Below are 22,793 nucleotides of genomic sequence, written 5' to 3'. Positions count from 1 at the left end.
ACCAATCAACACGGCTCCGCCTGGCAGGAGCGTAGATCGATCTGCGCACGCGCGATTTTTAAACCTCGCTAGCTTTTCCACCAATCGGAACAAAACTTTGTGCAATCGTAGCAGGGGAGAACAGTGAGTAAGCAGGCGAAAACCGGAAGATATCAAGATTAGAATTTTAATTATGTATAGATTGCTTGCTAAATTGAAACATATTTATCAAATAAAGTTAGAAACCTGTACGATTAGCCAAATTAAGATTGCAGAACGGAGGCTTAATTCAGCTGGTCCAAATGTAGTTTACATAGAAACATAGAAACAGAAAATAGGCCTTTGGCCCTTTGAGCCAGTACTACCATTCAATATGTTCATGGCTGATCATCCATTTCAGTGACTGGTGTACAAGGACACCCAGATCGTGTATAAATAACAATTAGTGGCACTGGTAGAGGTAAAATGTCATAATAGTTCAGTGATTATGTCGCAAGGTATATTTATTAAACATAACTTGTAAAGTTGCACATTATTGATCTCTTGATGCACTTCTTAAAATAACAAAATCCATTGCAAGCGAGGTTTGTCAAACAGTTGGAGAAATTGTTGCCCTGCATTGTTGATGGCGCTGATGCAGCAGAGTTTTCTGACATGTATACTGATACTTAAATTGGTGACAATGAACTATAGCTGTTATAATGAATGTGTTTGGCTGGGCCTCTTGCCATTGGATATCCAACAATCCAGAGGGACAGACCTTCATCTGGAACATTCTAATAGACATGACTTTCAGAATTCTTAGAAATTATATAACATGAGATGTTTTATACTGTATTTTTTGAAGAGCTTACTTTTCTTCTCATCAACATGAGGGTAATCTTTGCTTTTCCACTGACTGAATTCTAGCAACTATATAAATTCCAATGAAGGCTCTTTAGAATTTTGTATTAACGCAGCGAGTATGTACTGTATATTATTTCCAGACGTTCATTTCAGAGAGGCTGTTCTATGGCAACAGTGATTCAAGATAGGAATTGCTTTGTTACTGCCTCTGGAAGGTAAATATGGGATTATTTAGGGAGATGAATCTAACTTATTACACCCATTAGCAATTGTTTGCTCAAAATGACAGGGCAATTGTAGCCGACTTTGGAAATTCAAATGTGACCTGAACCATTATTCAGGCTGCTGTACTTGGCTGCTCTGTGTTACGATAAGCCATTATTGAATTATTTTGCTGATAACAGGATATAAAGCATAAAGTTGCTAATTAACACATAAAGCTTAAGTTGTACATATAGACATCAACTAGACTAAGTGGGACCCGTTGGATCCCATGTTCACACGGGAGGGCTGGTTCCCCGATGCAATATTCAATTTCTCCACTAATTCCAATATTGGTGGCCAGTGGGGGGGGGGGGGGGGGGGGCTTTCTGGAGCGCTGGTATGGTTGTTGTTGGCTGCAGGGACTACCAGTCTCCAGAGGGCTAGTATGGACATTGTGGGCCAAATGGATTATTGGATTCTTGGGGTGGCAGTTCAGTCCCTCAAGCCTGATGTGCTGATGTGCTGATGTGCTGATGTGCTGGCAGCTCACTCACGGCTGGTGGGCTGGCAGTTGACTCACGGCTATTCCTTGAAATTCCATTTCAAGCAGAGTGCAAGGCCACCAAATTCAAACCCATTTTCCTACCATTTCAAGCAGGGTGCAAGGCCACCAAATTCAAGTGTAGTTTCATTCCACTTCAAGCCGGGTGCAAGGCCACCAAATTCAAGTGCAGTTTCATACCATTTCAAGGAGGGTGCAAGGCCACCAAATTCATATGCAGTTTCATACCATTTCATGCAGGGTGCAACGACACCACATTGAAATGCAGTTTCATACCATTTTGTGCAATGCCACCACATTCAAATGCAGTTTCATACTATTTCAAGCAGGATGAAACCACCATTAAAACCGCACAAAACGGCACACTCACAGTTCAGTAGACAATCAGTGTGTTCAGTTGGTTCACAGCTCAGAGTTGTGACCTCTCCCTCCCCCATCATGCAAAGACTGAGCCACACCCACACATCCGGATTTTATAATTCCCCCCTCCCCCTCCCCCCTCCCCCTCCCCCTCCCCCCCTCCCCCTCCCCCTCCCCCTCCCCCTCCCCTCCCCTCCCATCTTACTCAGTCCCCCTCCTGATGAGCAGAGGAGGACTGAGTAAGATGGCCAAAAATCACAGCCGCAAGTGGTAGCGTTTTATCTAAAATCAATATAGTGCAAACAGGAAGTTGTCAAGTTTAGCACAAACAAACATTTGCATGCAGTGCCTTTTCACTTTAACCCAAACCCCCCAAAGAACCATTTGCATGCAATACCTTTTCACTTCAAACCAAACCCTCCAAACAACCATTTGCATGCAGTGCCTTTTCACTTCAACCCAACCCCCCCAAACAACCATTTGCATGCAGTGCCTTTTCACTTCAACCCAAACCCACGAAACAACCATTTACATGCAATTCCTTTTCACTTCAACCCAAACCCCCCAAACAACCATTTGCATGCAGTGCCTTTTTACTTCAACCCAAACCTCCCAAACAACCATTTGCATGCAGTGCCTGTTTACTTCAACCCAAACAACCATTTGCATGTGGTGCCTTTTTACTTCAACCAAACCCCCCCCCCCCCCCCAACAATCATTTGCATGCAGTGCCTGTTTACTTCAAACCACCCATATTTTCATTTTCGAACCACATTAAGGGCATTCACAGTTAAGTAGACGTGTTCAGTGTTATTCAGAGCTCAGAGACACGTGACCCTCTGGCTTCCTCCATCTTGCAGAGACTGAGTGAGGCACACCACTTCTGGGTTTTATACCAATTTCTTGCTATCCAGCTGAGTGTAAAGTTATATTTATTACTGCTCATGTCACGTGACTTCTTGTGCTGCACTGTTTCGTAAAGACCATCAAACACCAATTTACACGTAATGTACAGTAATCTAATGTTATTGTCCATACACTTGCAACCACCACTCACTGACTCATGTACATTGCCAGAGGACCTGGGGTGATGGAGGAACTGAAAGAAATTCACATTAGTTGGTAAATGGTGTTGGGTAGACTGATGGGACTGAAGGCTGATAAATCCACAGGGCCTGATGGTCTGCATCCCAGGGTACTTAAGGAGGTGGCTCTTAAAATTGTGGACGCATTGGTGATCATTTTTCAAGGTCCTCTAGGGGCGCTGCAATGACGGCAGCCTCTGCCTACAGGATCCTCTAGTACAGGAAGGCGGATGGGGTTTTTCAATCTTTTTTTTAATTGTTTTTAATTTTTGGTCAGTTTAAAGTTTTGGGGAAATCTTTAACTTTTCTATGTGGGGGAGGGGGTAGGGTAAGGAGGAAACTGTCTCCCAGTCGCTTCCTGGCGGGGACGAGGACTGTTATCCGAGTCGCGTTTTCGCCCCCCCTCATCGCGGCCTACCACCTGGATTGGCGCAGCCTTTCCTGCTGGGGACTGGGAACAGGACCAGAGTTACAACAGCAGCGGCGCAGTGCTGGATTCACTGCGGAGCAGGCGATGTCTAACAAGATCACTGTTTGGAGCTCCGGAGCGTTGGGCCGCTGCTCCAACATCGCTGAACTGTGGCTTGAGAGAGCTCCCAACACGGGCAGCGCTGAACAACATCGCGGAGTCCTGGGGCCCTTTGCCGAGGGCTGCCAGCATTGCATCTCTGCCCAGCGAGGCCTGCGGACTTTGGGAGCCGCGGACTCTGGTAGGAAGTGCTCGACCCGGATGTCCAGGCCGTTGAGGAGGTCCTCCAGTATCGACATTGGACTTCCATCACCCTGGCGAGAGGGCCTGAACATCGGGCCGCCTGTAGTGGTGACTGCAGAGGGCTCGGGGAGGCCCTGTCCACGGGTGAACATCAGGAACATTAGAGGAAGATAACTGACTTTGGTGCCTTCCCTCACAGTGGGAAACCTTTGATTCTGCTGTGTGGGGATGTTTTATGTTGAACTCTATCATGTGTTGTGTTCTTTATGGTGTTCACATTTCACTGTGCCAATTGGCACATGTGACAAATAAATGTATAATTGTATCTTGTATCTTGTTTGTTCTATAGATTCAGGATCAGTTCCTGTGGATTGGAGGGTAGCTAATGTTATCCCACTTTTTAAGAAAGGAGGGAGAGAGAAAACAGGGAAATATAGACCAGTTGGCCTGACATCGGTGGTGGGGAAGATGCTGGAGTCAATTATAAATGATGAAATAGCGGCACATTTGGATAGCAGTAACAGGATCAGTACGAATCAACATGGATTTTCGAAGGGGAAATCATGCTTGACTAATCTTCTGGAATTTTTTAAGGATGTAACAGGGAAAATGGACAAGGATGAGCCAGTGGATGTAGTGTACCTGGACTTTCAGAAAGCATTTGATAAGGTCCCACAGCTGAAACAGTGGCGGCGCCTAACGGCAGCGGCTCGACTACAGTCGTCTGTCTTTTTTTAGTTTTGTCTTGTTAAATGTATGTCTTGAGTTAGTTTTTATTTATTTTTTTAGCTGTGTATATGTGGGGGGTGGTGGGGGGGTTGTGGGGGAAACCGTTTTAAATCTCTTCCCTGTGCGGAGACCCGACTATTCCCTGTCGGGTCTCGGATGTCGTTGGGCCTATAATCGTGGAGCCGGCGGCGACCTCCGGCTGGCACTAACCTGAGGGCTCCAGTTGCAGAGTCTGCGGAACTGACATCGCGGAGCTGGCCAACTTCGGAGCGGGAAGAGCTGTGGTGGCGTGCGGCTGCGACCCGACTTTTGGAGTTCGAAGGCACCGGCCGCAGACCCGGTGGACGGGAACATCGGGAGCTCGCAGGTCCCTGGTGGGAGACCGCTTTTCCGAGCTCCGCAACGGCGACTTCTCCCGCTGGAATCGTGGACTTAAGTACATGGAGCCGGGGCCTAACATCACCCGGCGTGGCTTAAACGGCCTCCGGACTTACCATCGCCCGCCGGGGGCTTTAACATCGGAGCCCCAGTTCGCCTCGACACTGCAGTTGGACTGCTGGACCACGGGAGAAGAAACAAAGGGAAGAGATAAAGACTTTGCCTTCCATCACAGTGAGGAAATGTTGGAGACTCACTGTGATGGATGTTTATGTAAACTGTGTTAAGTGTGGGTCTTGGATTGTTTTGTAATGTAAAAAACTGTAGAAATGATATTTCCTTCAAACCTACGTTTGAATGACAAATTGCATTCTATTCTATTCTATTCTATTCTATTCTATTCTATGTTTGGGCCTTTTAGCTCAAAATTAGAAGGCAAGAAATTGTTTTACAGAAAATAATAGAATGGAAATTAATGTTAGTGAGAATATGCCAACATAAACCAATGATATATTTGATCGTATGTCAGCTATTCTGATAACTGAAATGGGTTCAGAAATTGAGTTTGGTAGCACAGTAGAGCAGCTGTATAACTGCCTCAGTGCCAGAGACTAGGTTAGATTCTGACTACGGGTGCTGTCTGTACAGTTTGAACATTTTCACTGACTGCATGGGTTTGCTCGGATTTCTTTGAACATATTCCAAAGATGTGCAGGTTTGTGGGTTAATTGGCTTCTGTAATTTGTCACTAGTGTTTAGGATAGAAAGAGTGTATGGGTGATTGCTGGTCTGCGTTGACTCTGGTCTGAAGGGCCTGTTTCCGTGCTGTATCTCTAAACTAAACTAAATGTAGAGCATGTTAACAAATATTTAAAACCATGGAAAGCAAAAGATGTTTTCAGTGAAGTGATTCAACACTTGCTAGATCACTTCAATCCTAGATTTTCAAAGTGCGGAGAGCTATCAATTTGGCAATGGTCACCAAAAGTCAAGCAAGGCTATCGGGTACATTGTCTCATTGAAGGACATCTCTTTCTTCTGAAACGTTGGCATTTCCTCAGTTTACATGCTGGGTGTCAATGTAATTTGTCATTTAATTAATGGGTGAATGTAATCAGTTACAAAATCATGCATTAGCTCTTATCTTCAAAGCTGCATCATCTATGGAAGTGGCATGGTGGAATGTAAAATAATTTCATTCAATGCCGAGTATAAATCTACGAGTAGTTTAAAGTCACAGTAATAATGGTGAGTTTCAAAGCAGATTGTGAAGCACTTGTCTAAGACTGGCAGGAATGATTGCTGAAGATATAACCGATATTATCCACTGAAAGAATGTCAATTCAACCTAACAACATTTAAAATGGGGTATCTATTCTTCGAGTACAAATCTAAAGCCAAGATAGTTGGGCAAAGCAACTCTACCAATGTGATTTCTTCACAGTATGAAAGCTTTTGTAGTGAATGCAAAGTATGCCTCCACTGTTTTGTAACTAGTGCGAGCAACAACAATGTTGGAGACTGCAGTGAGTTTGGGATAAAAATATACTTGAGCATTGACATGGCAGAAGGTTGCTCAATCTTTGGTAATAATCCAACAGCTGCATCCGCTAGACTGGAGGGCGGCTGCTTTGGCCATCCCGGGCCGCGGTTCTTGAACCGGCCCGTTCGCGGAGCTCGGTGAGCCGCGGGACTGACTTACCATCGCCCGATGGGGTAACAACATATCGCCTCAGCGCAGAGGGAGAATGAGGAAGGAAGAGACAGTAACCTTAAGATTTTTGCCTCCATCACAGTGAGGAGGTGCCTGGTGAACTCACTGTGGTGGATGTTAATTTGTGTTTATTGTGTGTTTGTTGTTTATTATTATATGTATGGCTGCAGGCAACAACATTTTGTTCAGACCGAAAGGTCTGCATGACAAATAAAGGGTCTAAGTCTAAGTATCTAACTTAATTTAACACCATTTTGCAAATAGAGTATGCAAATTTAAAAAAATTACAGGCGAAGTATTGAAGACTTTTGTGGCCAGATGAAATCTTTAGTGAATCACAGAAGTCAGCAAATCCAACCTTTGCAGCTGATTACAGTAATCTATTGATATTGATAAACAAAGCTTAGTTTGATGCACTGAACCCAGAAAGGAAACAGTTGTTTGGTAATGTTGCTTCAATATCATACTTGGGCATGTTAGTTGCAAAGTACAGAGAAATATTCAAATACCTACACATGTCTTTACTCAAATCATGCTTTGTGTTAAAACAAATGACAGTACGTTTTGACCTGTTCCCTACATTAAACAACTAGCTGGAGGAAGAATCTGATGAATTAGAACAAATGAAGTCTGAGTGATGAACAGACAGTATGGTTAGGCGATGCAAGGAACACACAAGATTCTTCAACCATATGTTGTCTAAGATGAGATTGAATCAGACATTTGATGCCAAACAGATATTTACTGGATTTATGTGCTGAAAACTATTCAGCAGTCCAAATTATCACCAAAATAGATCTGAGACATACACCTGTGTAGGAAGGAACTGCAGATGCTGGTTTAAACCAAAGATAGACACAAAAAGCTGGAGTAACTCAGCGGGACAGGCAGCATATCTGGAGAGAAGGAATGGGTGACGTTTTGGGTCGAGACCCTTCTTCAGATTTCCTTTATCATCGTTACTTTTTTGCATATCTTTCATTCATTGTTCTTTATCTCTCCACATCACCATCTATTTCTCTCGTTTCACTTATCCCTAACCTGTCTGAAGAAGGATCTCGATCCGAAACATCACCCATTCCTTCTCTCCAGAGATGCTGCCTAACCCGCTCAGTTACTCCAGCTTTTTGTGTCTATCTTTGAGATATACACCTTATTTGCTGAATGTGCGTATGGGGAAAAGTTACTGTTTGGCAATTAATATATATGAGAGGCTTGGATGAACCGTGACGTCCACTCCTAGGTGAAGTCCAAGTCTACAGCATTCGAGTCAAATGATACTGAGCAGTACAAGAAATCCAGCTGCGATCTTTGCAGAGCCATTAAGAATGCCAAGAGGAAATTCAGAACTATGCTGGAGCTTCAAGGCAACGTCAGATACTCGTAGGTTGTGGCAAGGTTTGCATGCTACAATATGCTGCAAAGTGAATGCAGGCAGTACTGCTGCCAACAATGGATCGCTCCCTAATGAATACAATACATTCTACGGCTGCTTTGAACAGGTCAGTGTTGGAATTCCCTCCCCCCCCCCCCCCCCCCCCCCCCCCCCCCCCCCCCCCCCCCCCCCCCCCCCCCACCAGTCTCTGGTGTGCTTGGACCCAAGGATACTGAGGCAGATATAAGGTCAGCTTTCCTCAGTGAATCTGAAAAACATCTGGTCCGTATGAAATCCCTGGCCTTTTCCTCGGGACCTGTGCAGATCAGCTGGCAGAGGTATTCACAGACATCATTAACTTCTCATTACTTCCATTCTGAGGCCCCCACTTGCTTCGAAAGGACCACCATCATACCTGAACTGAAGAAAAGTAAAGTAGCGTGCCTTAATGACTAATGTCCAGTGGCTCTGTCATTGATAATCGTAAGGTGCTTTGAGAGACTGGTAATGGCAAACATTGTTGGCCTCACATCCAGCCTTGATCCTCTGCAGTTTGCTTATCGCCACAACAGGTCCAAGGCGGACACCATCTCCTTGGCCCTAAGCCCATCTCTGGAACACCTAGACAACAAAGACTCCTATTTATTGACAGTAGCTCTACCTTCAACAACATAAACCTATCTGAACTCATGTCTAAACTCTGGGAACAAGGAATGAGCTCACCCCTCTGCCACTGGATCCTCGATTTTCTGCCACTCAAACCTCATTCAGTGCTGACGGGTGACAATACCTAATTTAAAATAACTGTTACCACCGGTGCCCCACAAGGATGCGTTCTGTCTCCAACTATACTCCCTTTAAACTCATGACTGTATGGCCAAATTCAGCTCTATATTCACCCACAAGTTTGCAGACTACATCACTGTGATGGGCTGAATCATGAACCATGACTAGATAGAATACAGGAAGAAGATAGAGAATTTAGTGACATGATGTCAAGACAATAACCTCTCCCTCAATGTCAGAAAGATTAAGGAGCTAGTTATTGAGTTAATAGACAATAGACAATAGGTACAGGAGTAAGCCATTTGGCCCTTCGAGCCAGCACCACCATTTAATGTGATCATGGTTGATCATCCCTAATCAGTACCCCGTTCCTGCCTTCTCCCCATATCCTCGGACTTTGCTATCTTTAAGAGCCATATCTAGCTCTCGCTTGAAAGTATCCAGAGAAAGGGCCTCCACCGCTCTTTGAGGCAGAGAATTCCATAGACTCACAACTCTCTGCGTGAAGAAGTGTTTCCTTGTCTCCGTTCTAAATGGCTTGCCCCTTATTCTTAAACTGTGGCCCCAGGTTCTGGACTCCCCCAACATCGCGAACATGTTTTCCGCCTCTAGCGTGTCTAGAGTGGTGAATCTCTGGAATTCTCTGCCACAGGAGGTAGTTGAGGCCAGTTCATTGGCTATATTTAAGAGGGAGTTAGATGTGGCCCTTGTGGCTAAAGGGATCAGGGGGTATGGAGAGAAAGCAGGTACAGGATACTGAGTTGGATGATCAGCCTTGATCATATCATGGTTCAATGGCGGTGCAGGCTCGATGGGCCGGATGGCCTACTACTGCACCTATTTTCTATGTTTCTATGTTTCTAAAACAATTAATAATCTTATATGTTTCTCAGCATATGACAATCCCGCCATCCCGGGAATTAACCTTGTAAACCTACGCTTCACTCCCTCAATAGCAATAATGTCCTTCCTCAAATTTGGGGACCAAAACTGCTCACAATACGCCAGGTATGGTCTCATTAGGGCCCTATACAACTGCAGAAGGACCGCTTTGCTCCTATACTCAACTCCTCTTGTTATGAAGGCCAACATGCCATTCACTTTCTTCATGCCTGCTGTACCTGCATGCTTACTTTCATTGACTGATGAACAAGGTCCCCCAGATTCCATTGTACTTCCCCTTTTCCCAACTTGACACCATTTAGATAATAATCTGCCTTCCTGTTTTTGCTACCAAAGTGGATAACCTCACATTTATCCACATTAAACTGCAACTGTCATGCATCTGCCCACTCACCCAACCTGTCCAAGTCACCCTGCATTCTCAAAGCATCCACCTCACAATTCACACTGCCTCCCAGCTTTGTTTCATCTACAAATTTGCTAATGTTACTTTGATACCTTCATTTAATTCATTGATGTATATTGTAAATAGCTGTGGTCCAAGCATCGAGCATTGCAGTACCCCACTAGTCACCGCCTGCCATTCTGGAAGGGACCCGTTAATCCCTACTCGTTGTTTCCTGTCTGCCAACCACCTGCAAATGGTCCAAAACACCACAGCGAGACTCCTGACGGGCACCCGAAAAATGGGACCACATCACCCTGATTCTGGCCTCTCTCCACTGACTCCCTGTGCGGTTCCGAATGAATTACGTTTTCAAAGCCCTTAATGGGCTTGCCCCCACCTACATCAAAAGTCTGCTTGCGCACCACACCACCTCCAGGTCCCTCAGATCGGCCGACTTGGGGTTACTGACCATCCCACGGTCCAGGCATAAGCTCATATCGATTACCTACGATAGCATTACAACCTACTACGACCTACCTCTAATAAACCTACGAGTAAAAAATATATATATTTTTTCCATGGCGACCCTTTTCTCCTTGCGGGCATTTTTCAGCTTGCTAAAAAAAAATGCCACGACCTGACTGAGGCCTCGAGCATGCGGGGACTACTCTCGAGCATGAAGGAGAGTTACAAAAACCTTCTAGGACCTCGTTTCGACCATGCAGCGAGTTTGAGTTGAGCGTAAACTCTTCTAAACTCGCGAATTAGGTCCCCGCAGTGGAATAGGCCCTTCATTAAATTTTTCCTCTTTAGGAAGCAAGATGGAGTGCATGCCCCAATCAGCATCAATGGTGGGGATATCAAAATGGTTGAGAGCTTCAAATTCCTTAGGATTAATATTACCAACAACCTAGCAAGGATCAATCATAAAGTCTGAAGGGTCTAGGCCTGAAATGTCAGCCATGCTTTTGTGACTATCTTCAATTTAAGCCAGTAGGTTAAACATACACATAATGATGTGACCATCAATATGCCCTATCAATGCCTTCCTATTGCTGAGGAGACTGTGGCTATTCGACACATCTCCAATTTCTCTTACAAACTTCTACAGATGCGCCATAGCAAACATACAGCCAGACTTCATCTACACTTCATGCTCTCTTGGAAAAGCAGACAATGTAATTAAAGACTTTTCCCAGGCTGGTCATTCCTCCTCCTCCCTGCTCCCCTCTGCAGAAGGTTAAAGGCTTGCACCGCCAGACTCAGGAACAGCTGCTTTCCCTCCATTATTCAGCTGCTGCATGTTCCTTACATTCGCTGCTGTTTGATTTCGCTCATTGAGGTCATTAGACTTTGACTACAATGCTGAAAACTATATTCTGCACTCTGTATCTTCCCCATGTGCGCCATTTATTGTACTTGACTGAACTGATTGTATCAATGCATGACATATCTGATCTGTTTGAATAGCACACAATACAAAGCTTTTCACCGTACCTTTGGTACATGTGATGATAATAAACCTAATGCCATTGAGTGAAAAATCTTTCATTCTACTATTGATAATGTATCAATAGACAATGATCTTGAAGATGACAATCGTCAAATATTAGAGGTGTTCAGGCAGATATTGAAGTAATGCTCAGAAAAAGAATGTGTGAATTTGCACAGAATGAAGTAGTTTATCCTCAGAAACATTAATGGGATTGTAGCCAGTCAAGGAAATTGGAAGTATTATGAATGCAAGTAAATCTGAACCTATTCAACGTTGCAGATCCAATAAGATCAATGAAGATATCTTTACACATGAAATGAGCAATTAGTGTATATTGATTGTTGTGAGAAGGGCACTGATTACTTGATACTCAGTAATTTTAAATGGATTTCAATGAGACATGGTGAATTCTGTGCTGCAACAGAATATACAATCCAAGAGCTGTGATCTATTACTGTCATATGGTTTCCAGTTAAGTTCCGATAATGCTCCTCATGTTTGTTCATTTGTATTTGAGCACTTGGAGAAATAAGATATTGACCAGAAACTTAATTTACCATACATGGCCGCCCGAAGTGGGGGGAGGTGTTGCGATGGGTGCGGTCCACTTTTTTTATCAGAGTAAAAAAAAATCCAGAGGAAAAAAAAAATTGGAGCGCAATCAGTGTTTCCACTTTGAAGGAAATTACCTCAAATTCGGGAAATTCTGCTTCCGGTCCGCGGGATGATTTGGGGAAAAAAAAAAATTGCGACCATCCGCGCTTGCGCAGTTGGGGGAAGCCGGTGAAGCAGTAGCGATGCAAAATGACGGCGTCTCCCCGCACATGCGCAGTGGGCCCGGGTGGGATCACCTCACCATCATTTTGACTGCACAAAATCATACATCGCCTCGACGCCTTGGGCCTATTCTAGGTGAGTGGGGCCCTGGAATGATATTGCGTTGCGGGAGGGGGCGTCAAACTACCCGCGGAGGGTCCTATCCGGCCCATGGGATGATTTAGAAAAAAAAACGAGTGCCCATTTCCCCGGGCCTGGGGCTAAGGTGTCTGCCCGCTCGGTCCATCGCCTCCATCCATGGTGTCGTAGCCTCGTCGCCGGTCAGCCTGTCATCCAGTTGTTCCCAATGTCTGCATTTATCCCACAGTCAATGTTACTAAAACAGATGATGAGGCCTTTGTGCATTACTATTAGGGGGATCCATTACTAGTCTGTGTCCACAAATGGGGGTGTCGGGGAAGTGGGGGATGGGGGGTTGGAGAATGGGAGAAGGGAGGGCAAGGGGGGAAGGGGATGTGAGAGGATGGGGGGGTGGAGTAGGGGTAGAAGTGTGGAGTGGGGAGAAGGGAAGCTGGGGGGTGGAGGGGAGGGAAGAAGGGTTGGGGGGGAGTGGAGATGGAGGGATGGGACGGGAGGAGTGAAGAATGGGTGGAGGGGAGAGGGGTGAGCAGTCTACATGAAACCATCCCTGTGAAAAGTTAGAGATGGTGATTGGATCTGGAAGCAGACCAATACACCTGCAAATAAAACTGGACAGACATCTTTTCATTTGCACAATTGATTTTATTGTATTCAATTTAAGCTATTAATGTTTAAAATCCATGCATTTAAGGAAGAATATTTTAAAGCCCATCTGTGGTCCTTAACCCTAACCGGGCATCACCCGCAGGACAGCATACGTCAGCGTGTGACAGGGCGCACGATACGATGAGACACCCAGATGTCGCCCCTGGGTTTTGAACATTCCAAAATCCAGGGTCGACAGGGAGTCACCGCGCGTCACTACATGCGTCACCACGCATCGCACCACATCACGACCCGACCACAATGCGACAACCTCTTTTCAGGCTGTCACCGAAAATGTCGGCCAAGTGGGACAGGCCCTTCACGCTGTGAAACTTGAGGCCAAGGCTTTTAAAGGCAGCGTTGGCGGCAAACTTCTCCCTGGCCAGGTTCTCGATCACCTCGGGCTCGAAGAAACTGTTCAAGCCCAAGCAGGTTCAGGAGAAGCGGCAGCTGAGGTCGGAGTGCAAGCGCCGTCATCCGCCTTCACAAACCCGCCGCTTGAGCGGCTCCTTGGGGAGACCTTCTGCTGCTTCTTGTGGCACTGCTGGCGTGGTAACTTGTGCACCCTGGGGTGCTGCTGGTGTAGTTACATGTGCACCCTGGGGTGTTGCTGGCGAGGCTGCTGTTTCTCCCTGGAGTGCTGCTGGTATGGTTACTTGTGAACCCTGGGGATCTGCAGCCGCTGTACCCTCTGCTAATTCTCCCCCTTCTGACGTTGCTGCTCTCGTTGCCGGCCCCCTGCTGTTTGTCGCCCCGGCCACTAGAGCCAGGCAGGAGCTGCCGGACTAGGCTGCCACCGCCCTTGAAACTGCGGATGCTGCTGGTGGCCACTGCTCCCTGCATGCTCGCACTTCTGCCGGTACATGACCAGCGATTTGGGCCTGAGCTGCCTCTTGGAGCTGGAGCGACGCACAATGTCAGGCGGGATCCCCCATTGCCCACTCTGCTGGGGGCTGCCTGAGGACAGGTAAGTCTTCGTGTTGCTGCTGGCCCCGCTGCTACTGCTGCTGCCTTCCTCAGAGGCAGAGCTGCCCAAACCATTGGGCATCACTTTGCACCCCCTCGCCGTCTGGCTCTTCAAGTACTTGGCCTTGTGGGCAGCCAGTCTCTCCACGGCACTCTGCCGACCCCGCTTGTCCGCCTCCATTTGACTGCGGAGGTAGTCGGGACCTTTGGTCAGAAGCCTGAGCGGCAGAGAGATGCTTGCCTCGGGTCGCATGCTTGCAGTGGACGCGATCTCGCTCGGCATCTTACTATGATCTAGCCAACGAGGACAAACACATTTTCACATCAGTGAAGAAGCAAAGACCAGGATTTTCAGGAGCAATGACAGGATGCCTGCAATCACCTTAATCCACATTCACTATAACTTTGCCCATAACTTTGACAAAGTCGTGACTAGTTTTACGCCGTTACATTCTTGGAAAATGGAACTGGAAAACATGACTTATGGCTAAATGGCAATATATGGCAGCCTGCCACGAGTGTCCGTCGCCTGCATCACTACACCAGGACTTCCATGAGCAATGACAGGCTGTTTGCGCTCGCCTTTATGCACATTCACTATGATTTTGCCCATGACTTGGACAAAGTGGTGACTAGTTTGCACAGTTACATTCTCGGAAAATGGAACTGGAAAATGTGATTTATGGATAAATGGCAATATATGCTGGTCTGCCAAGAGTGTTGCCAAGTCTGTGATGGGAACCCTGAACAGTCTGATAATCTCCTCACACTTTGCGAGCCCAAACAGGGGCACTGCAAGAAGAGGTAAAAGTCGGCCACCTACATCAGTGTACTGCGGAACGACACATGCTTTGACAGCATTAACAAACTGAGGACTGCCATGCTAGATAAAGTGGTATGAGTTGCTATATTCATGGAACCAGGGATGGCATATAGGCTAAGGCTAACGAATGCCCTTGCATTAGTAGAAGTAGTGGTAAATGCCAATATACATTCAGGAGCACCTGAATGATTTTGCAGCATCATGCTGAGTGACAGTGAACTAAGAACTCATTCCAGTCATGCTAGTCAGCATGGCTCAACAATAGTAACATTGGGTGATTTAAAAAAAATTGTACTTACCATACTACTCACCTTTATGTACATTTACCAGGAGCACTTGAATGATTATGCAGCATCATGCCAGCATGTTTGATTGTTTGGTAAGCTAACACTCCACTGCGGCAAGCCTCAACGACTTCCGCCCAGTTGCACTTACTCCCATCATCACCTAGTGCTTTGAGAGGCTGGTCCTGGCACACCCCAAAGGCTGCCTACCTCTACATTGGATCCCTATCAGTTTGCCTACCGCAAGAACAGGAGTACGGAGGATGCCATCTCAACGGCACTTCACTCCGCCCTCTCCCACCTCGACAACAGAGACACTTACGTAAGAATGTTGTTCATCGATTACAGCTCAGCATTCAACACCATTATACCCTCTAAACTGATCACCAAACTCGGTAACCTGGGCATCAACCCATCCCTCTGCAACTGGATACTGGACTTTCTAACCAACAGACCCCAGTCTGTTAGGTTAGACAAGCACACCTCTTCAACCCTCACCCTGAACACCAGCATTCCACAGGGCTGTGTGCTGAGCCGCCTCCTCTACTCCCTCTTCACCTACGACTGCACACCTGTACATGGTACTAACACCACCATCAAGTATGCAGATGATACAACGGTGATTGGCCTCATCAGCAACAACGATGAGTCAGCCTATAGGGAGGAGGTCGAGCTCCTAGCAGCATGGTGCGCTGACAACAACCTGGCCCTTAACTCCAAGAAGACCAAGGAGCTCATTGTAGACTTCAGGAAGTCTAGGGGCGGCACGCACACCCCCATCCACATCAACGGGATGGAGGTGGAACGTGTTTCCAGCTTCTGGTTCCTGGGGGTCAACGTCTCCGATGACCTGTCTTCAATTCAATTCAAATTTAATGTCATCGCACAAATACAAGTATCAGTACAACGAAATGCAGTTTTGCGTCAGACCGTAGTAGTTGTACATAAAGAGAAAAAACAAGAAAAAAATAGAAAGAGAGAAGATACAGAATAATCAGGAAATACAGAATGATTAAACAAAGGGGGACGGAGGGACCAGAGAAGTCTATCGTCGGGACTCCGAGTTCAGCAGTGTGATTGTGTTGTTATAGAAGCTTTTCCTCATCCTGCTGGTACGTGACCTGAGGCTCCTGTACCGCCTCCCTGATGGGAGGAGGGCAAACAGTCCATGGTTGGGGTGTGAGGGGTCTTTGATGATCTTCCCAGCCCGACTCAGACACCGTTTTCGGTGGAGGGCATCCATGGCAGGGAGCGGGGCACCGATGATGTGCTGCGCGGTTTTCACCACCCGTTGTAGTGCTTTCCTGTCCGCAGCAGTGCAGCTGCTGTACCATACCGTGAAGCAGGTGGTCAGGATACTCTCTATGGTACAGCGGTAAAAGTTGGTCAGGATCTGGGGGGACAGGTGGGCTTTCTTGAGCCTCCTAAGGAAGTAAAGGCGCTGCTGTGCCTTTTTGATCAGCTTGGAGGTGTTGAGGGACCAGGACAAGTCCTCCGAGATATGCACTCCGAGGAATTTATAGCTGGAGACGCGCTCCACCTCAGTCCCGTTGATATGGATGGCGGTATGACTGCCTCCTCTGGTCTGCCTGAAGTCGACAATAATCTCCTTCGTCTTTTTGGAGTTGAGGATGAGGTTATTGTCGGCACACCAGGTGGTCAGGTGCTGGATCTCATCCCTGTAGGCTGACTCATCGTTGTCGCTGATCAGTCCTACTACCGTGGTATCGTCAGCAAACTTAATAATGGCGTTGGATCCGTGCTTTGGGATGCAGTCGTGGGTGAAGAGGGAGTAGAGGAGAGGGCTGAGCACACAGCCCTGTGGCACTCCGGTGTTCAGTGTTATAGTGGAGGAGGTGAGGTTATTGACCCTAACAGACTGTGGTCTGTTAGTGAGGAAGTCCAATGTCCAGTTGCAGAGGGAGGTGGAGATGCCAAGTCCACTGAGTTTGGTGATCAAGCTGGCTGGGATGACGGTGTTAAAGGCAGAGCTGAAATCTATGAACAGCAGCCTGATGTAGGAGTTGTTGTAGTCCAGGTGGGTCAGGGCAGAGTGTAGGGCCGCCGATATGGCGTCCTCTGTAGACCTGTTGGTCCGGTAGGCAAACTGATGGGGGTCCAGTGTGGGGGGGAGGCAGGCTTTGAGGTGAGCCAAGATCAGCCGCTCAAAGCACTTTGCAATGACAGGGGTGAGTGCCACTGGGCGGAAATCGTTGAGACTCCCTGTAGCTGACTGTTTGGGCACTGGCACGATGGTTGATGTCTTGAGGCAAGTGGGGACAACACCCTGGGCCAGTGAGAGATTGAAAATGTCGGCGAGGACTGGGGATAGTTGACCAGCACTTGGACCCACAATACCTCAACTCTGGTCAAGAATGCTCACCAGCGTCTTTTCTTCCTGAGGAGACTGAAGAAGGTCCATCTGTCTCCTCAGAACCTGGTGAAGTTCTACCATCGAGAGCATCCTTATCAACTGTATCACAGTATGGTATGGCAACTGCTCTGTCTCCGACCGGAAAGCACTGCAGAGGGTGGTGAAAATAGCCCAACGCATCACCGGTTCCTCACTCCCCTCCATTGAGTCTGTCCAAAGCAAGTGTTGTCTGCGAAGAGCGCTCAGCATCGCCAAGGACTGCTCTCATCCTAACCATGGACTGCTTACCCTCCTACCATCCGGGAGGCGCTACAGGTCTCAACCGTTGCCGCATCAGTAGGTCCAGGAACAGCTTCTTCCCAGCGGCTGTCACACTACTCAACAATGTACCTCGGTGACTGCCAATCACCCCCCCCCCCCCCCCCCCCCCACGGACACTCCTCCCACAGAAAAAAACTATGATTGTATGCATGTAAATAGTTTTACTTATTGAAATTGTATTCTATGTCGCTCTTCCAGGGAGATGCTAACTGCATTTTGTTGTCTCTGTAGTGTACACTGATAATGACAATTAAAGTTGAATCTGAATCTCTATATGATGAATTGTGATATGTTATTTTATTATATATTTTGATATGTTATGAAATCAATATCAAGAATTATAAATTCACGTTTCAAAAATGGTTTCACATTTCAGTAGTACTGATTTTCAATATTCCATACTGATATTTGGGAATACCGAAAGTTGCATGCAAAATACTGATTTTCAAAAATCCAGTTTCTGTGTAGTATGTTCTATTGAATTTATGTGAGAAATACCGATTTCCCCAACAAAATATTGATTTTCAGCCATCAAAATATGTAAATGCTTGGTGAAATTTGGCAGCTCTGCAATTATTTACAATCACATTATGTTTGAGAATTCAAAATGTGATTTGTGATCTTGTTGATGAATCATCATGGAACTAGAATTTGTTATAATAGTATGACAGTAAAATAAGTTAGTTTGAAAGCAGTCATAGTAATATAAATGCACCATTTTGTTTGACTTCAATTTTCATGATAGAAATTGAAGTCGAACTAAATGTTGTATTCACATCACTATTTCATGTTGAAATTAAAGTGATGTGAAGTTGTTAGGTCAGGATGACCATTAAAGGTGCACTGCACACACTAACACAGTTTAACAGTAACAGGCAATTAAAATCAACACATTAATCATTTTCTAAAAAACGGTTTTCTTTACTGCAAAAACTTACAGTACTATATTTGCAGTTTTTGCATTCTCCTTTATAACATTTTACATAACATTTTACAACAGTACAACTTGATTATTAAAAAAAAAACAACTTCAATTCTTGATTTAAAAAAAATCTATACAACAAGGACCCCCATCATTCCATTCCACCCACTCATTACTCTTGATTCAACCAAAATTATTTCTGAAATATTGGTCATAAATTTGTTACAAAAATGCTCCAAAATAAGGCTCATAATGCACCAGAGAGCATCTAAAACTTCAGAGCCCCTTAAGCGGGCCTTGGACCCCAGCCGCAAGGGGCTTCGCTCTCATGATAATAACTGCTCACACATTATTTCACATAAAATTATTGTAATCCTGTCATGCCACCCTCCTTTTTGAAAAGCTTCGTACAGGCCTGCCATATCATCGATAGAAACATAAAAACATAGAAACTAGTTGCAGGAGGACGCCATTCGGCGCTTCGAGCCAGCACCACCATTCATTGTGATCATGGCTGATCGTCCCCTATCAATAACCTGTGCCTGCCTTCTCCCCATATCCCTTGACTCCACCAGCCCCTAGATCTCTATCTAACTCTCTCTTAAATCCATCCAGTGACTTGGCGTCCACTGCCCTCTGTGGCAGAGAATTCCATAGTCTCCACTGGTGGTGTAGCAGGATCAGTGAAAATTGTCAAAGCAGCATTGAACAATTGGCACAAGTGTGCTGCAATCCAACAGTGATTACCAAACCAACATTATTACCAAACCCGTAGCTTAGCTGGATGGTGGTGTGTTCTATAACAGGAAATATGCTAGTTATTAATCTGCAGGTGTTTCAGTATTCGTTGGCCACAGTTCAGATAAAACTTCATGGAATAGAAGCAGTTAAGGCAGGAATTTAAGTTATAATTGATAATAATCATGTGTTGTCTTTTCCTGTTGTAATCCTGTATTGACGTTGACAGGTTAGCATGCAACAAAAACTTTTCACTACCTTGGTACATGTGACAATGAACTGAATTAAACAGAACAAACAGAACTGAACTGTAGTCATGGAGAAAAAAGTATTGAACAACATGATAGTCTTTACCATCAGGTCAAATAAATTACCTTTGAATCCGCGATGGAGTAAATGTATGCTGTACAAAGAAATGTTTTGTGATAGTCCAGAGATACAATCCAGTGTAAACTACTTAAAAGTAAACTACTTAATTACTGCATGAAATATTCAGGCAAATGTCAAAATGGTATGTGATTGTGAGCTGATACATGGAAATTGCCGCAGAAATTATGCACAATTCTTTAGAAGTTAATCAAGAAGTGGGAATAGCTCAAGCCAAGAAATGGATCCGATGACAACCACAGAAGCTCCTTTTTGAGAACATCAAAGTTAAAGACCATAAAGGTTAAACCCATGAATATGTGAATCACTCTTTTGTTTCATAAAGAAGAAAGCAATGTGTAAATATGTGATCTGTCTAAGGAGTGGAATAAGCAAGAAGCATGTATTTTAGCAACCCTCCTCTTGGTGACTCATATATTCCTGGCATGGTGTGCCAATTGAATAAGAATCTACATTACAGTACTCTTTGCAATGGCTGTTCATCAGCATGTGCAGCAAAGTGCATTAATGCTTAAATCTCTGTTGTTATGGCAGTTTCCAAAAAAAAAATAACATACTGATTGCATTTTTCCATTAAAGTGTATATTAGAAAAGTAAATGCATTGACAATTCACCATATTGGTAAAATACTTTATTTATAATAGGAGATATGATATTTGGCCAAAATGTTGGTCATGGCACTGATTATTTTGAATGTCATTCATTTAGATTTGTCACCCATACTAAAAATCATTCATTTGAACTGGAACAAAATTGAAAATAACATCCATTTGGCAGAAATGATTGGCAGTAAATCTGAACTATATTGAACCTCATGGAGAAGTTGATTTACTGCAAATAATCAGGAACGTCAACTATTATTAGTCACTGCTGTTGCCTGACAACAGCAATAATGCCAACCCCTAATAATGGAACTGGGAACTTAACATTGCACTACACATACAAATTTGTCACTTCAACGATGCCAGGCACTTTGTGTGTTCAATTTCCCTGCACCTGTAGTTCAATAATTATTCCAATATTTTTGTAGATGAGGCTTGATCTGTTAATGCAATGGGGTCATTCCAAATAATTGAATGACAAGCACACAAAGCGGAAGGCATGTCGGATTGGAGCCATTATCCGTAAAATAGGCATAGGGCACTTGGAAGGAAAGTAACCTTTGCCGCATTGTACATTGTGTAATGCGTTACAATTGTGCCTGATGTGAGTGCTGAGATGGAAGCATTTGACATGAGCCTCATTGCACACTGGCTAGTGTAGTTTAGTTCAAGCACATGTGATTTCCAACATATGTAGGAAGAGAAGGCAGTTTTACAAAGATTAATTTTGGTTCATTTTAACATTTTTTCATTGTCACAGCAAAATTTAACATGGTAATTGATCCATTTTTATATTCACACATTTCCATGAAGCATTTGACCAAATTTTCACCTTGTGCAATTATTTGTAATATTGCCACAGCTCATGTGAACTGGGTCTGTGCTGCTAATTTATCTACTTCTCGAGTTAGATTAATGTAAATTGCCATGGAGATATGGCTATGCTGAAGCAGGCTAGTATTGGTAGTGATGAGACGGTGGTTTGGGGTCTTGCTCTGGGTTCACTGTTTTTCATTACCGAGCACCAAACACTGGAAGGTGCTCGTTCTGTTGGAGGAGATTGTTAGTATTGAATCCAAAACTGGGAGCATGAACCATCCAGGCTAAAGCTGGAAATACTTAAATGTGATGTTCATAAGATCTCAAGTTCACATTTATTGTCACTTAACCAATTAAGGTACAGAGAAATTTGAGTTACCATACAGCCTTAATAAATGAAAAGAACACAATACACACATAAAATAAAATTAACGTAAACATCCACCACAGTGGAATCAACATTCCTTACAATGATGGAAGGCAATAAATTTCAGACATCTTCCTCTTTGTTCACCTGTGGTAGTCGGGGCCTTTGAACGGGGCCATTGCCGACGGTCCACTGTTCAAACGGCAAAGGACAAAATACATTTATTTGTCACATACACCAATTGGTGCAGTGAAATTTGAGTTACCATGCAGCACACCAATAAGATAAACACAACACTATAGAATTTAACATAGAACATCAAAACACCCCCATAGTGGAATCAACGTTTCCCACTGTGAGGGAAGGCAACAAAGTTCAGTCCTCTTCCTCTTGTTCACCCGTGGTCGGGGCCTATTGAGGCCTCCGTACTCGCTGCAACGGCGGCCCAATGTTTCAGGCCCTCGAATGGAAGAACACTCTCAGTGGCTTGGAGTTTCCAAATCGGCCGCTTCCCACCAGAGACCGCGGCTCCCGAAGTTCACAGGCCGAGCTGGGTGGCGACCCCGGCAAGGTCCCATGCTCTGCGATGAAAGAGTCAGCGCAGCCCGCAGCTGGAAGCTCTGCAGACCACAACTCCACAGAGTTAAGGTCGGCAGTGCAGCACTCCGGAGCTCCAACACGGCCATCCCCGTAAGGCATCGCCCGCTGCGCGATGGAATCCAATGCCTTTCCATTGCTGAAGGGGAGGGTGCGGAGATGAGACATTGAGAAAGTTGCATCTCCGTCGAGGTAAGTGACTGCAAAAAAGTTTCCACCTATCCCCCCCCCCCCCCCCCCCCCCCCCCCCCCAAACCCCACAAAAACTAACCAAGAAACAGTGAAACACACTTTTAAAGCATACTTAAAATAATAAAAAAAATAGAAGGGACGTGACAGACAGCTGGCGAGGCAGCCATTGCCATTTTGCCATTGGGCCATTTGTCCCATCATGCCTACTCCACCATTCACTCATGGCTGTTCTATCTTTTCCACTCAACCCCATTCTCCTGCCTTTACCCTTTCACCACCTGCCAACCTTACTAATCAAAATCTAGCAATCTCCATGTTAAAC

The 22,793-nt window shown here is 45.2% G+C and overlaps 1 protein-coding gene and 1 pseudogene across 3 annotated transcripts in view; one reads left to right on the top strand and one right to left on the bottom strand.

Moving 5' to 3' along the window:
- The window catches only part of sntg1 (syntrophin, gamma 1), a 533,638-nt gene that overhangs the window by 33,815 nt on the left and 477,030 nt on the right, over positions 1-22,793 (top strand). The window lies entirely within an intron of this gene.
- LOC129696044 (protein FAM110C-like) lies at positions 10,773-14,328 on the bottom strand (annotated as a pseudogene).

This window comes from Leucoraja erinacea, chromosome 4 (genome assembly GCF_028641065.1).
Source record: "Leucoraja erinacea ecotype New England chromosome 4, Leri_hhj_1, whole genome shotgun sequence".
Taxonomy (NCBI): domain Eukaryota; kingdom Metazoa; phylum Chordata; class Chondrichthyes; order Rajiformes; family Rajidae; genus Leucoraja; species Leucoraja erinaceus.
The sequence above is the reverse complement of the archived record's forward strand: the minus strand, read 5'-3'. Positions and strand labels throughout refer to the sequence as shown.